Below are 10,996 nucleotides of genomic sequence, written 5' to 3'. Positions count from 1 at the left end.
TGATGTTATTGGTGCCACTCAGGGTCAAAGTCTTTTCTCATATTTTCTTGGAGTGTCAACAGGTTATGATGGTTTGGTCGGAGTTCCAAAGGGTATTTGATCTTCTATGGATTAGTTCTTTCTATTCAGGAACTATTCTCTTGGTGGAAGCATAAGTTTAATGATTCCCCTTTGACAAAGAATTGGCTGGCTTCTTAGATGGAAAGAAACCAGCGTTGATTTGATAATTGCAATAGGAGTCCTAGCTTGATGGTTAAGGCAGTATTAAATGATCTTCATGATGTTTCTTTGTTAACCCTAGTTCTGGAGAAAACAATGATGGATTTGTAAATCTCAAATTTCTTTTTTTTTTTTTTCAACTTATGAGGTTAGTTATTTCATCTTAAAAAAATAACTGAATTATTTTGGAGTTGGCCACGGGCGGGGTGTGCCAAGATTGGCATTGATGGGTGCTCTTTGAGAAACCCTAGTCATTGTAGTGTGGACGGATTTTTCGTGACCATCTGGATTCTCCACCTTGCTGTTTTTCTACTTATGATGTTATTTTCTCAAAGTTTTTTTTGACAGATTTGCTTCATTCTTTGAAGCTATTAGGATCTCTATGCTGTGGGATATGGCTTGGATTTGGGTTGAAATGATTCTACTTCGATGGTGTGGTGTAAATGGGAATCCATACCATGGTGTTTCTTTCAACGATGGTTTTATTCTAAGAGCTATCTGGACAGGATCTCTTGGAGTATAACTATTATGGATAGAGATCTATGCGGACATCTTATCTCATCCATTACTGTACATAACTACTATATTTTGAATTTGAATTTTTGAGTTGTTTCCTTGTATTTTGAATTTGAATTTCTGAATTGTTTCCTTGCAATCTCATAAGGAAACAATATAAAAATTCAAATTCAAAATACAACAGTTATGTATAGCCATGGATGAGATAAGATGTCCACAAAGATCTCTATCCATAATAATAACACACTGTTATCGTGAAGTTAACTCGGTGGCTGATTCTTTGGCAAAACATGCAACGTCCTCACTGGCTTTAGCATTGTGGGAGGAGCCTCCTCAATTTTTTATGGAAGATATTCACTGGAATTCTCTAGAGAAGCCTCGGTTTAATTAATTGAGGTGTTTATATGTTTGTTTGAACTTCTTATCTGCTGATGGCAACGCCGAAAGGTGGATATGGAGGTTAAAGTTATTTTGTTCTTTGAATTAGCTTTATTGACTATTGCTCCTGATTATTTCATTCTATATTAGTTATATGTACTTTGCTTGAAATTTTTTTTTCTATTTCTTCTTAAAGAATTACATTCTTCACTACATTTTCAAAGCTTTATTTTTCCATTTGGCCAACTTCATTTTGGCTAAAACTTGGCATGTGAGGGTGGCACCTTGGGCTCTAAAATTTCAGCTCTATTCAATATTCCACGCACATGATTGATATTTGTGGAGGTCTAATTTATATGGCAATGCATGAAGAGCCCCCCCCCCCTCTCATCTTCCTTTCTATTTTCAATACTTCAACTAAATGCCAATGCCAATGCCAATGCCATGTCAAATGGTTACATGCAGCCTTAATATTTATTCCACTATATACTCCTAATTTGGCACATTCAAAATGTAATGCACCTCAATCTTATGTAACATGCTTGCAACTAAACATTTAAAACTCAATTATTTAGCCTTTCAAAAACTAGGAACTACATCTTTCAGTATACTCCTTAACAAGCTTTGCAAATGATGAGGACTTGATCTCTAGCAATTTGTTTGGAGAATCATATTCCATTACAAGTCCTGTTTAAGAAAAGAAAACATGTCAATCACCAGAAAAGGATGAGAAGATGTATTTCCAAACTTAGCTGAACCCATTTGATTGTAGTACTTTTTATTACTAGCTACTAACCATTGTCGAGGACGAGGACCCTATCAATATCAAGAATTGATGTTATCCGATGTGCAATTGTGATGATAGTAGATCCTGAGAAGTATTTCCTAAGTGTTTGCTGAATTAAATAGTCCGTTGCAGTATCCATTGATGCAGTAGCTTCATCGAGTATTACCACTTTACTCCGTTTGAGTAATACTCTCCCTAAACAGACTAATTGCTTTTGACCCATGCTCCAATTTTCTCCATTCTCAGTCACTGCAACAAACAACATATGAAAATGGATTAGCTATTAGGGTTCTTATTTTCATTAACATTTTTTTTTCAGATACTTTGTATCATAAAAAGGTTGGGGGCTAGTCAGGTTAGGCTGTTCTCTAGAAGTTAGATATATCATATAATAAGAATTTTGGAAGGATGTGCACATGTGTTTGGATAAATTGATGTTGAAATTTTAGTATAGAAAAAATATGAGAAGAAATTAACCTGTAGAATCAAGCTTCCCTTCCTTTTTTCTAACTTCATCACCGAGCTGACATCTATCTAAAGCCTATAACATCAAAAAGTTTATGTCAACTTACCACCTTGCTTGATTATTCAAGATGACACAGAAAATTCTAAAGATTATCTAAGATGAAATATACAAGTAAGGAGGTGCCAAATGGAAATGAACACTATGACAGTAAAGGCAATACACTTCGTAGGTCCCAATTATAAGAATTCCTTTGGCCAAGCTTAGATCAAAGGTGATCAACACGACTAGTAAAATAATTTCAATATCTTAGCAGAAAGGATTTAAAAAATGAGAAAAAAATAAAAGAAAAACGACCACAATAAATGAATATATAAAGATGCATATCCATCCCAATTAATTGCGATGTGTTTGTTTGGTAGTTATTAGTAAGAAGAAGATATATATGTTTATTTTATCCTTGTCGCTGATTTAAGATTATTTATCAAATATAAATAAAAAAAATACCTCCCAGATCTCTTCATCAGTGTATTCTTCAAGGGGGTCAAGATTGCTTCTTAGAGTCCCTTCAAACATTGTTGGATCTTGTGGGATGATGCTTAGTCTTGATCGCAAGTTATGAAGGCCAATACTTGAGATGTTGATATCATCTATCCAAATTTGACCAGCTGTAGGTTCAAGCATACGAAAAAGAGTTTGTACGAGTGTTGATTTACCACTTCCTGTTCGTCCAACGATACCAATCTTCATCCCTCCAAGAAAAGTACATGTGAGACCTCGCAAGATAAACGGAAGATGTGGGGCATATCGAACCTATACATATATATATTTGAATCAAATTATAAAGCTTATCACCATTTTCATAGGAGTATGAAAAATCTTTCAACAACATTTCAATAAAATAAGGAAATAAGTATAGGGACTCGAGGAAACTATATTGAAGATTACCTGCAGATCAATAATATCAACTTTCCCTTGTGATGGCCATTCATGATCTGGCATATTTTCTTCAATCAGTAGAGGGGGTTCACTAGGGATGCATGCATATTGTAGTATTCTCTCAACAGATATGATTTTGTTCTCAAGACTGCTGAGATCCCATACGACGCCATGCATACTAAAAGCAAGCCCATATGTGACTGCTAAGCCCAACACACCTTCAAAGGTGAAAAGAAAATAAATAAATTCAAATTCATGCTTTTATGTGAGCAATTAACATTGTTTTCCTAAAAGATAATTTTATAATATCCCAAGTTCAACTCTTTACCAGGATTAAGTACTTCCTTTAATACTGAGATTAAGAAAACTAAAGAGACGGCATATGTGATTGATGCCAAGATATCCATGCGGAAGCATACCCACTCTGTTGCACCAGAGAGATGGAATTTAGGCCGAAAATACCCATCCACCAGCTTGAGGTTTGTGTCCATAAATCTCTCTTCTTGATCGAAGCACCTGATTGTGGTTGAACCCAAACTAGATTCTGTAAAATGTTGTATAATTGGAGCTTGACATACTCCAACCAGGCGTGAAAGTTCTCGTGCTACAGATATATAGTATTTCTACAAGACAATGTTTATACAAAAAATAAAATAGGTACAATGTACAAAAATGCGTAATCAATGTACAATTACTAAGAAAATGATGTGACCTTTATTTATGAGGGGTTTCTTTTTTATAGTTTATTACCTTTAAATGGATGATAATGAGACTATCATCATGGATGAAACTATATGAAAATATATCATTCTATTTCGTTTAATTTAATTGTTCTAGTTTGAATGTTTACTCTATTCTTTTTTTATTAGATTTTAACTGAATCATATATTTTGTTAGTATGTCTATTGTATCCTAAAATCTCTACACTTAACTTCCTATATAAATTGCAACCAAACATGAATGAAACTTCTGTCTGAATTTTTGTGGTATCCATTCTCTCTCTCTCTCTCTATCTATCTTAACCAAAATTTGTAATCATGTTATTAAATTTCTTATTCAATTAATAACTCCTTGTGTTTATATCAAAATATTTATCAACTCTAAACTTTCTAATCATGGATTTGATAATATGGCCATATTCACTTTTTTCCAAAATTAGTTCAATGTACATGTTAGAGCAAAAATATAGCTTGGTGTAGCCTAGGTACTTCATTTAGGCAAAGTGCAATAACTTAGTGTAGCTCACCAGCTTCACTAGGGAAAGAAAGAGGGATGTGAAGGAAAGATTTAGAAAAGAGGGGAGGTCAGAAAAAAGAAGAAGAAGATTTTTCATTGAAAATTGTCAACTAATTAATAATGCGGCACTGGTTCCTAGGTGTTCCACCTAGATAATATTCTCTTATTTTTTTGGTAAATAAATAACCTTTGACTACCCAAATATCTATCATATGATTTAATCGGAGCTCAAATTTTTTCATTGTAGATTTTCAAATCACTATCTATTAGTCTATTTAATCTGAACTGTAATTGGTTAAGAATTCAAATTTTACAACTTTTCACAATTTTAATTCAACAATTGAATATATAGGGGTAGAAGTCCACACATGGCGGGCTATATAATAGAGATAGAGTCCAAATTTTGACACAAGAATAATCCGAACAAGCAACAACTATTCAATGGCTAGTTTAATTATAGTTTCCCACCATATGACCTAAAATTGTTTGGAATACCAAGACAAGGAATTACAATGGACATTTTCCTTTACTCCTTAGTCTTTGGTTATTGAAAATTACTCATTAAATTAGCATTAACAAATTTGAAATCATATATCAATTTACCATTATAAAATTATCTAGTAGTTTATTTTCATAATTATAAATTGATTATGTAATTTATTATCATTAACTTCTATTTATTATTAGATTATTTTTATATGAGATCTAATCGATAGAGCTACTGACAGAGCTAATAGGACATATATTATACTATGTTATTCATACATAACGAGAATATTTTATGCATATCAAAAGCGCAACCACATTGCTTTTGATGTAATTTGCATTTTGATAAAATTAACCTTGTTTGGTCAATTATTTTCAAAAGAATTTGGTGAGAGAAAGAAAACAAATAAGGTATAAATCAACACTTTCACACCCTAGCATATATGCATCCACCATTAAAGCAATTTCAGTATGTTCAATGCAAATTCAAGATTCATTTATCAAAGAAAATGTTAACCATGGTGAAAATATGATTGAGTTTAATTTGATCATGAGAAAGGGAAGTATCCATAGACTTACCTGGTACCAAATGCATGTCACGGACAATGGAATAAAAACTATTAACATTTGCCATGAAATCTGTGACATTACTGTAATAGTTCCGAGGAATCTTATGATTGAGATAAGAAGTTCTTCCATTTGGCGTGGAATATAGGTATCAACTGCACTTTGATCTAAGGATGCCTATATATGAAAATAATTGTTTTTGGAATTATACTATATTTTATGTTGAATAAAAAACATCATTTGGATCCAAAGACTATTAAGAATATTTACTAACCCGATTTATAATCCTTCCACTTGGAGTAGAATCAAAAAATGACAAAGGAGCACGAAAAATGCATAAATGCATTTTGTTGAAGAGTAGAGTGGCTGTCTTATATCCAGTAGTTACAATGAGCATGGTCCTTACAAGTTCACAAAGAGTGCTTCCAAGGGTCAAAGAAACGTAAACAAAGATCGCACTAGATCCTCTAATATGGGGTCTTATATCCTCTGAAATGGGAATAGCCAACACCATCCAGTAACTGCTGATTATTCGGAGAACCTGAAAAAGAATTTCTGCTAACAATATCAATGGTACAAAAGCCCCTTTATATGCAGTGGTAATATACTTCCAGTAGAATGAAAAACTAACTCCGCCTTTTTCTCTCTTTTCTTCTTGGACAAGCTGGCCTTTTGGCTCAATCAGTTTTTCTGTTTCGTAGTTTTTGGATTCCTTTTCCTTATCATCTTGGATAGAATTCTCACGATATAGTATATTATCATTTATTTTCTCACCATTATCTAAATTATCCAAAGTACCTCCACATTTAACTGAATTGAGTTCTGCCAAAGCTTTCTTATGTGGACCTACTAAATTCATAAAATCAGTTCCCGAACTAAGAATTTCTTCATACTTTCCTGCTTGAGTAATCTTTCCATCTCTCATAACCTATCAGACAAGAGAAGTTAAATTATCACTCTCAAACAAAGTCGAGGGACTTGAAATCAAGAAAGAAACACTCACCAGAATAAGATCAGCAAAAGGTAAAAACTCTAATTGGTGGGTAACATAAATTACTGTTTTTGAACCCAACATTCCCAGCAAGCATTCCTGTCATAAAAATTTAGATGTTCATATATTGACACTCAAAAATACTTTTGGTTACATAAAGAGCCAAAGAGTTATACATAAAAATTTTAAATTTTAAAATGATAAGAAGCATCAAAAAATATGTTTTGTGTAAGAGTGTGTTTGAATAACACCTCTAAATGTGTGTGTGTATGTGTGTATATATATATATATATATTTATTATTTATTTTTTATTGCCTCTTATCTTATTCAATCCCAAAAGTTCTTTTAAGCTAAGGGTATGAAAGAGTTTTCAAAAATAATTTGTGATATATTATTATGTCATTATCAAAAGGTGTCATTTTCATATACATTATTTGAATTTACATATGAAATGATAATATTTACCCTCATCAAAAAAAAAAAAAAAAAAAAAAAATTGCATGTTATATTAAATGGGGGTGGGGGGGGGGAGATAAGGTTACAAATTATTTGTTATCTTGAGGGGTTTGAATAAGGAAATCCCTTTATGTAATAATATACGTCACAAAATATCATTTGTTTATATGTCTTTTTATTTTAGAAAACCTTTATTTCATTCTCTTAAATCGATTTCTACATCAAACTTAGTTTTAGTGAACAAAATTGTGATTTAAGAAAAGAGATGTGTTACTTCATATCAATTTCATCAAGCAAAGCTTTGGAAGTGGAGGTCAATAGTAATTACCTTAAATAGATGAGTTCCTGTATGAGCATCCACAGCGCTAAAAGGATCATCAAGTAGATAAATATCAGCATCATAGTACAAAGCACGTGCAATCTGGATTCTTTGTTTTTGCCCACCGCTGAGGTTAACTCCTCTATCCCCTATGATAGTTTGGTCCCCAAAGGATAATAATTCTATGTCTTTTTTCAATGAACATGCTTCAAAGATCATCTCGTACCTTTCCTTGTCCATTTCTTTACCAAATAATATATTATCTACTATCTTGCCACTTTGTATCCAAGGTGATTGTGGAACATATGCCTTTGTCCCATTCAATTTAATGGCTCCAGATACCTTTGGCACTTCTCCCAATATGGATAAAATTAGGCTTGACTTTGCTGATCCAATGGAACCACAAACAGCCACTCTCATACCATGGCACACTCGAAAATTAAGATCTTTTAGAGTAAAATTAGGGGATTGAAGGTCCCAAGAGAAATTCCCATTAACTATCTCAATTGCAACTTCAGTAGAATCTCTTGAAAGCTTTTGTACTGTATTCGAATGAAGATCATCGAGACAAAGAAATGAGACTATCCTGTCAAGGGAAAGTTTAGTTTGCACTACCATAGAGATTGTGTCGGGAAGATTATAAATGGGCCCTTGTAATATCTCAAATGTTACAAGTGCTGTTAGAATCTTCCCCGACTCTAGAGGAATTCCCATAAGCACACAGAACCCAAAAGTAACCATAGATACAAACATAGGGGCAGACATGTAAACAGATCCAGTAAGAGCTGATGTATAAAGTAATCTTTTTAGCCATCTTGTTTCTAACTTCCTGAGCTCAATAATCTTAGTCAAAAACTTCATCTCCCAACCCAGGAGCTTTAGAATCCTCATATTCCTCAGTGCCTCAGATGTTGCTTTCATCCTTAGATCCTTTGAATCCATCAATTTCTCTTGAAAAATTTCTTGAAGTTTTCCGAGTGGAACATTTGCTAACATCAAAATCATTGTGGCAACAAAAGCTACAAGTGAAGCGAGCCTAAGTCTCATGTATAAGATCAACAATGCTAGAACAATTTGAAGCGGCACTCTCCATATATCGTGCAAGTACCAACTAAAGAAGCCAATCCTTTCAACATCAACAGTTATCAAATTAATGTTTTCTCCACTGGTGTGGTCCCGCTTTGATTGGCTTGAAAGTCTGAGACCCTTCTTATATATTATTGCTAACAAGGCAGCACGGACCCTATTTCCCATCTTTCATAATTGAAAGAACAAGTGCCTTTCCACGAGGCTCCTTATGATCTTTGAAAGAAAGAAAATAAACACTATTATATAGCCTTTATATTTTAGTTGGTGATGGCTATTGAGATACTGAACTAAGGCTTCAATAAGGTATGGTCCAATATAAGAAGCCCATGTGTGTATAATGGAGAATAGAGCCGTCCATAGAATTTCTTTCCATATTGAGAAAATCAATGCCTTCAACAGCTTCAGAATGCTAATTTGACCAACATTGTTCCTATCATTACCATCAGGTTGAAGTTTATTTCTAAATTGAGAAAATACCACTTTGGCACTATCATAATTGGCAAGTTGAGGAACATCTTCAAGGTTCAGTGCTTTTTTACTCCCAAGCGCAAGCAAAGGGGCCATCCAAGAGAAAGTAAAAATACTAATAAAATTTGCATTTGCATAAGGAGTTACGTCTCCACCGAAATTTGATCCTTGTCTCTCTTCACCATTGCTTGGTTTAAAACTACTTTTCAAAAGAGGTTCCAAAATATGAAAATCTTCATCTTCTTTCCCCTTGCACAATAACCCAGCGTAAGAAAAAATTAGACCAGCAATAATAGAAATAGCATCGGAGACCCATAGTAGGGATGGCAAGGATGAATATTTCCCATGAAAACTAAGATGTATAGCAACATAGGAACATGACATCAGGAAGTAGAAGGTCCACCAAATCCTTAGTAAAATGGGAAACCTATGCTCACTTGAATGAGAAAACTGGACATGCAAGTAAGCAGAGATCGCAAACCAAGTGAGTGTTTTGAATGTAAAATCCAATTGGGTAACGAGATTTATATTAGACCAACCATGTTTATACCCCGAGAAGTAGCTTAAAATGCATAGAAGAAGATCATAAAAAGCCAAACCCAGGCAAGATATAAATGCTGACCAATAGTATAAAAAGTATGTATTCTTCAACATTGGTTTTGAATTTTCAAATGTAGGCATCATGCGTCTCTTGCAAGCCCATAAAATGGATAAAACTATTAAGAAAATTAAGTGAGAAGAAGCAGAAAACCCGTCAAGGAAAATGATTGCAGAAGGCTGCGAAATGAATACCCAAATACTCATATCATTCTTTGATTCTTCAAAAGCATCCATGTTTTCAAATTTTCTTTTATTTTATTTGTAACTTCATGGCTTAGTTTAGACAATTCCAATACAAATCCTACTAGCTTTATCACATTTTGAACTCATGCAGGCCATTTCCAAAAGTGTTGTGGAAACGTTAGCTGCTAAATATCAACCATTTCCACCTTATATGTTCTAGAAATATTTAGACCAATTTTGGAATCTCCATATCACCGCTAGATGTAGTTGAACCTGTTAATCAATAGACAAAATTTGAAAATATTTACGAGACCAATAATTAGACAAATTTCATAAATAATAATAATAATAATAATAAAAAAAGAATGGAAGAAGCTATAGTTATGTATGGCTTAATCCATGTTCATTAAGAACACATAGAGATAATAGAACATAGTAATATGAAATGAAATAAATCAACTGATATTTTAGAACTAATATTCTGTAGAAAAATATAAGGAAATGCAAAAAAATCAGTTAATATTTTAGAATTAACATATTGGAGAAAAATGCAAGGAAAGGAAAATAACTTCACATCATAAGAACACCAAGGGATGAATTGCAATACATGTCTATAAAAAAACGAAAGGAAAATAAAAGCTGAACTTACAAAATATTCTATACATATATGAAGATCCAAATAATGTAATTATAGATACACCATTAGCAAAGTAAATGGGTTCCAAAACACCAGATCCATCTAGAGAATGCAACTATTCTAAATTTTTTTTGCTAAGAATCAATGAAGAATTTTTTTATTAAAAATTTAGTAAACTCCTGCGAAGGACTAGGAGGAGAACATCCCAGCTAGTCTGATCTAGATTAAAATTTGGAGGCACATCCCATCAAGAAGACCCCTTAGAAGCAGCAATGTGCTTGCTAAGACATCTGCTCCATATTAGCAAATCAGAAAATCAATAAATTAGATCTCGACCTAAACTTCCAAAACTGATAGTAAAAGGCTATTCTTCTGGCAATATAATTAAAGCGATGGTCAATAAGGTGAGGGGGATGGAGATCAATAGAAATTGCTTCTCAGTTTTGGATAACCTACAGACGATGTTCGATACTTGCCAAGATCCTAAAACTTTAATGCAGCCCGTAAAAAAGCACAGATCACTCAAGTGAAAGCCAAACTTGACCAACTCACACAACTAAGGAGAGATCAGCTCGCATACAAGTTAAAACCCACAAAGCTCAAGAAATGTTCAAGCCCAAGACTAAAACCAGTCAAAACAACGTCGATTCTTGGTTTAAAC

The 10,996-nt window shown here is 33.4% G+C and overlaps 1 pseudogene; it reads right to left on the bottom strand.

Annotated features, from left to right (window-relative positions):
* Positions 1-1,699: 1,699 nt before the first annotated feature.
* Positions 1,700-9,011, bottom strand: LOC122074214 (annotated as a pseudogene).
* Between the last annotated feature and the right edge of the window lie 1,985 nt (positions 9,012-10,996).

The sequence above is a fragment of the Macadamia integrifolia genome, chromosome 3 (assembly GCF_013358625.1).
Source record: "Macadamia integrifolia cultivar HAES 741 chromosome 3, SCU_Mint_v3, whole genome shotgun sequence".
NCBI classification, from domain to species: domain Eukaryota; kingdom Viridiplantae; phylum Streptophyta; class Magnoliopsida; order Proteales; family Proteaceae; genus Macadamia; species Macadamia integrifolia.
Note: the sequence above shows the minus strand (reverse complement) of the source record. Positions and strands in the feature narration are given on the sequence as shown.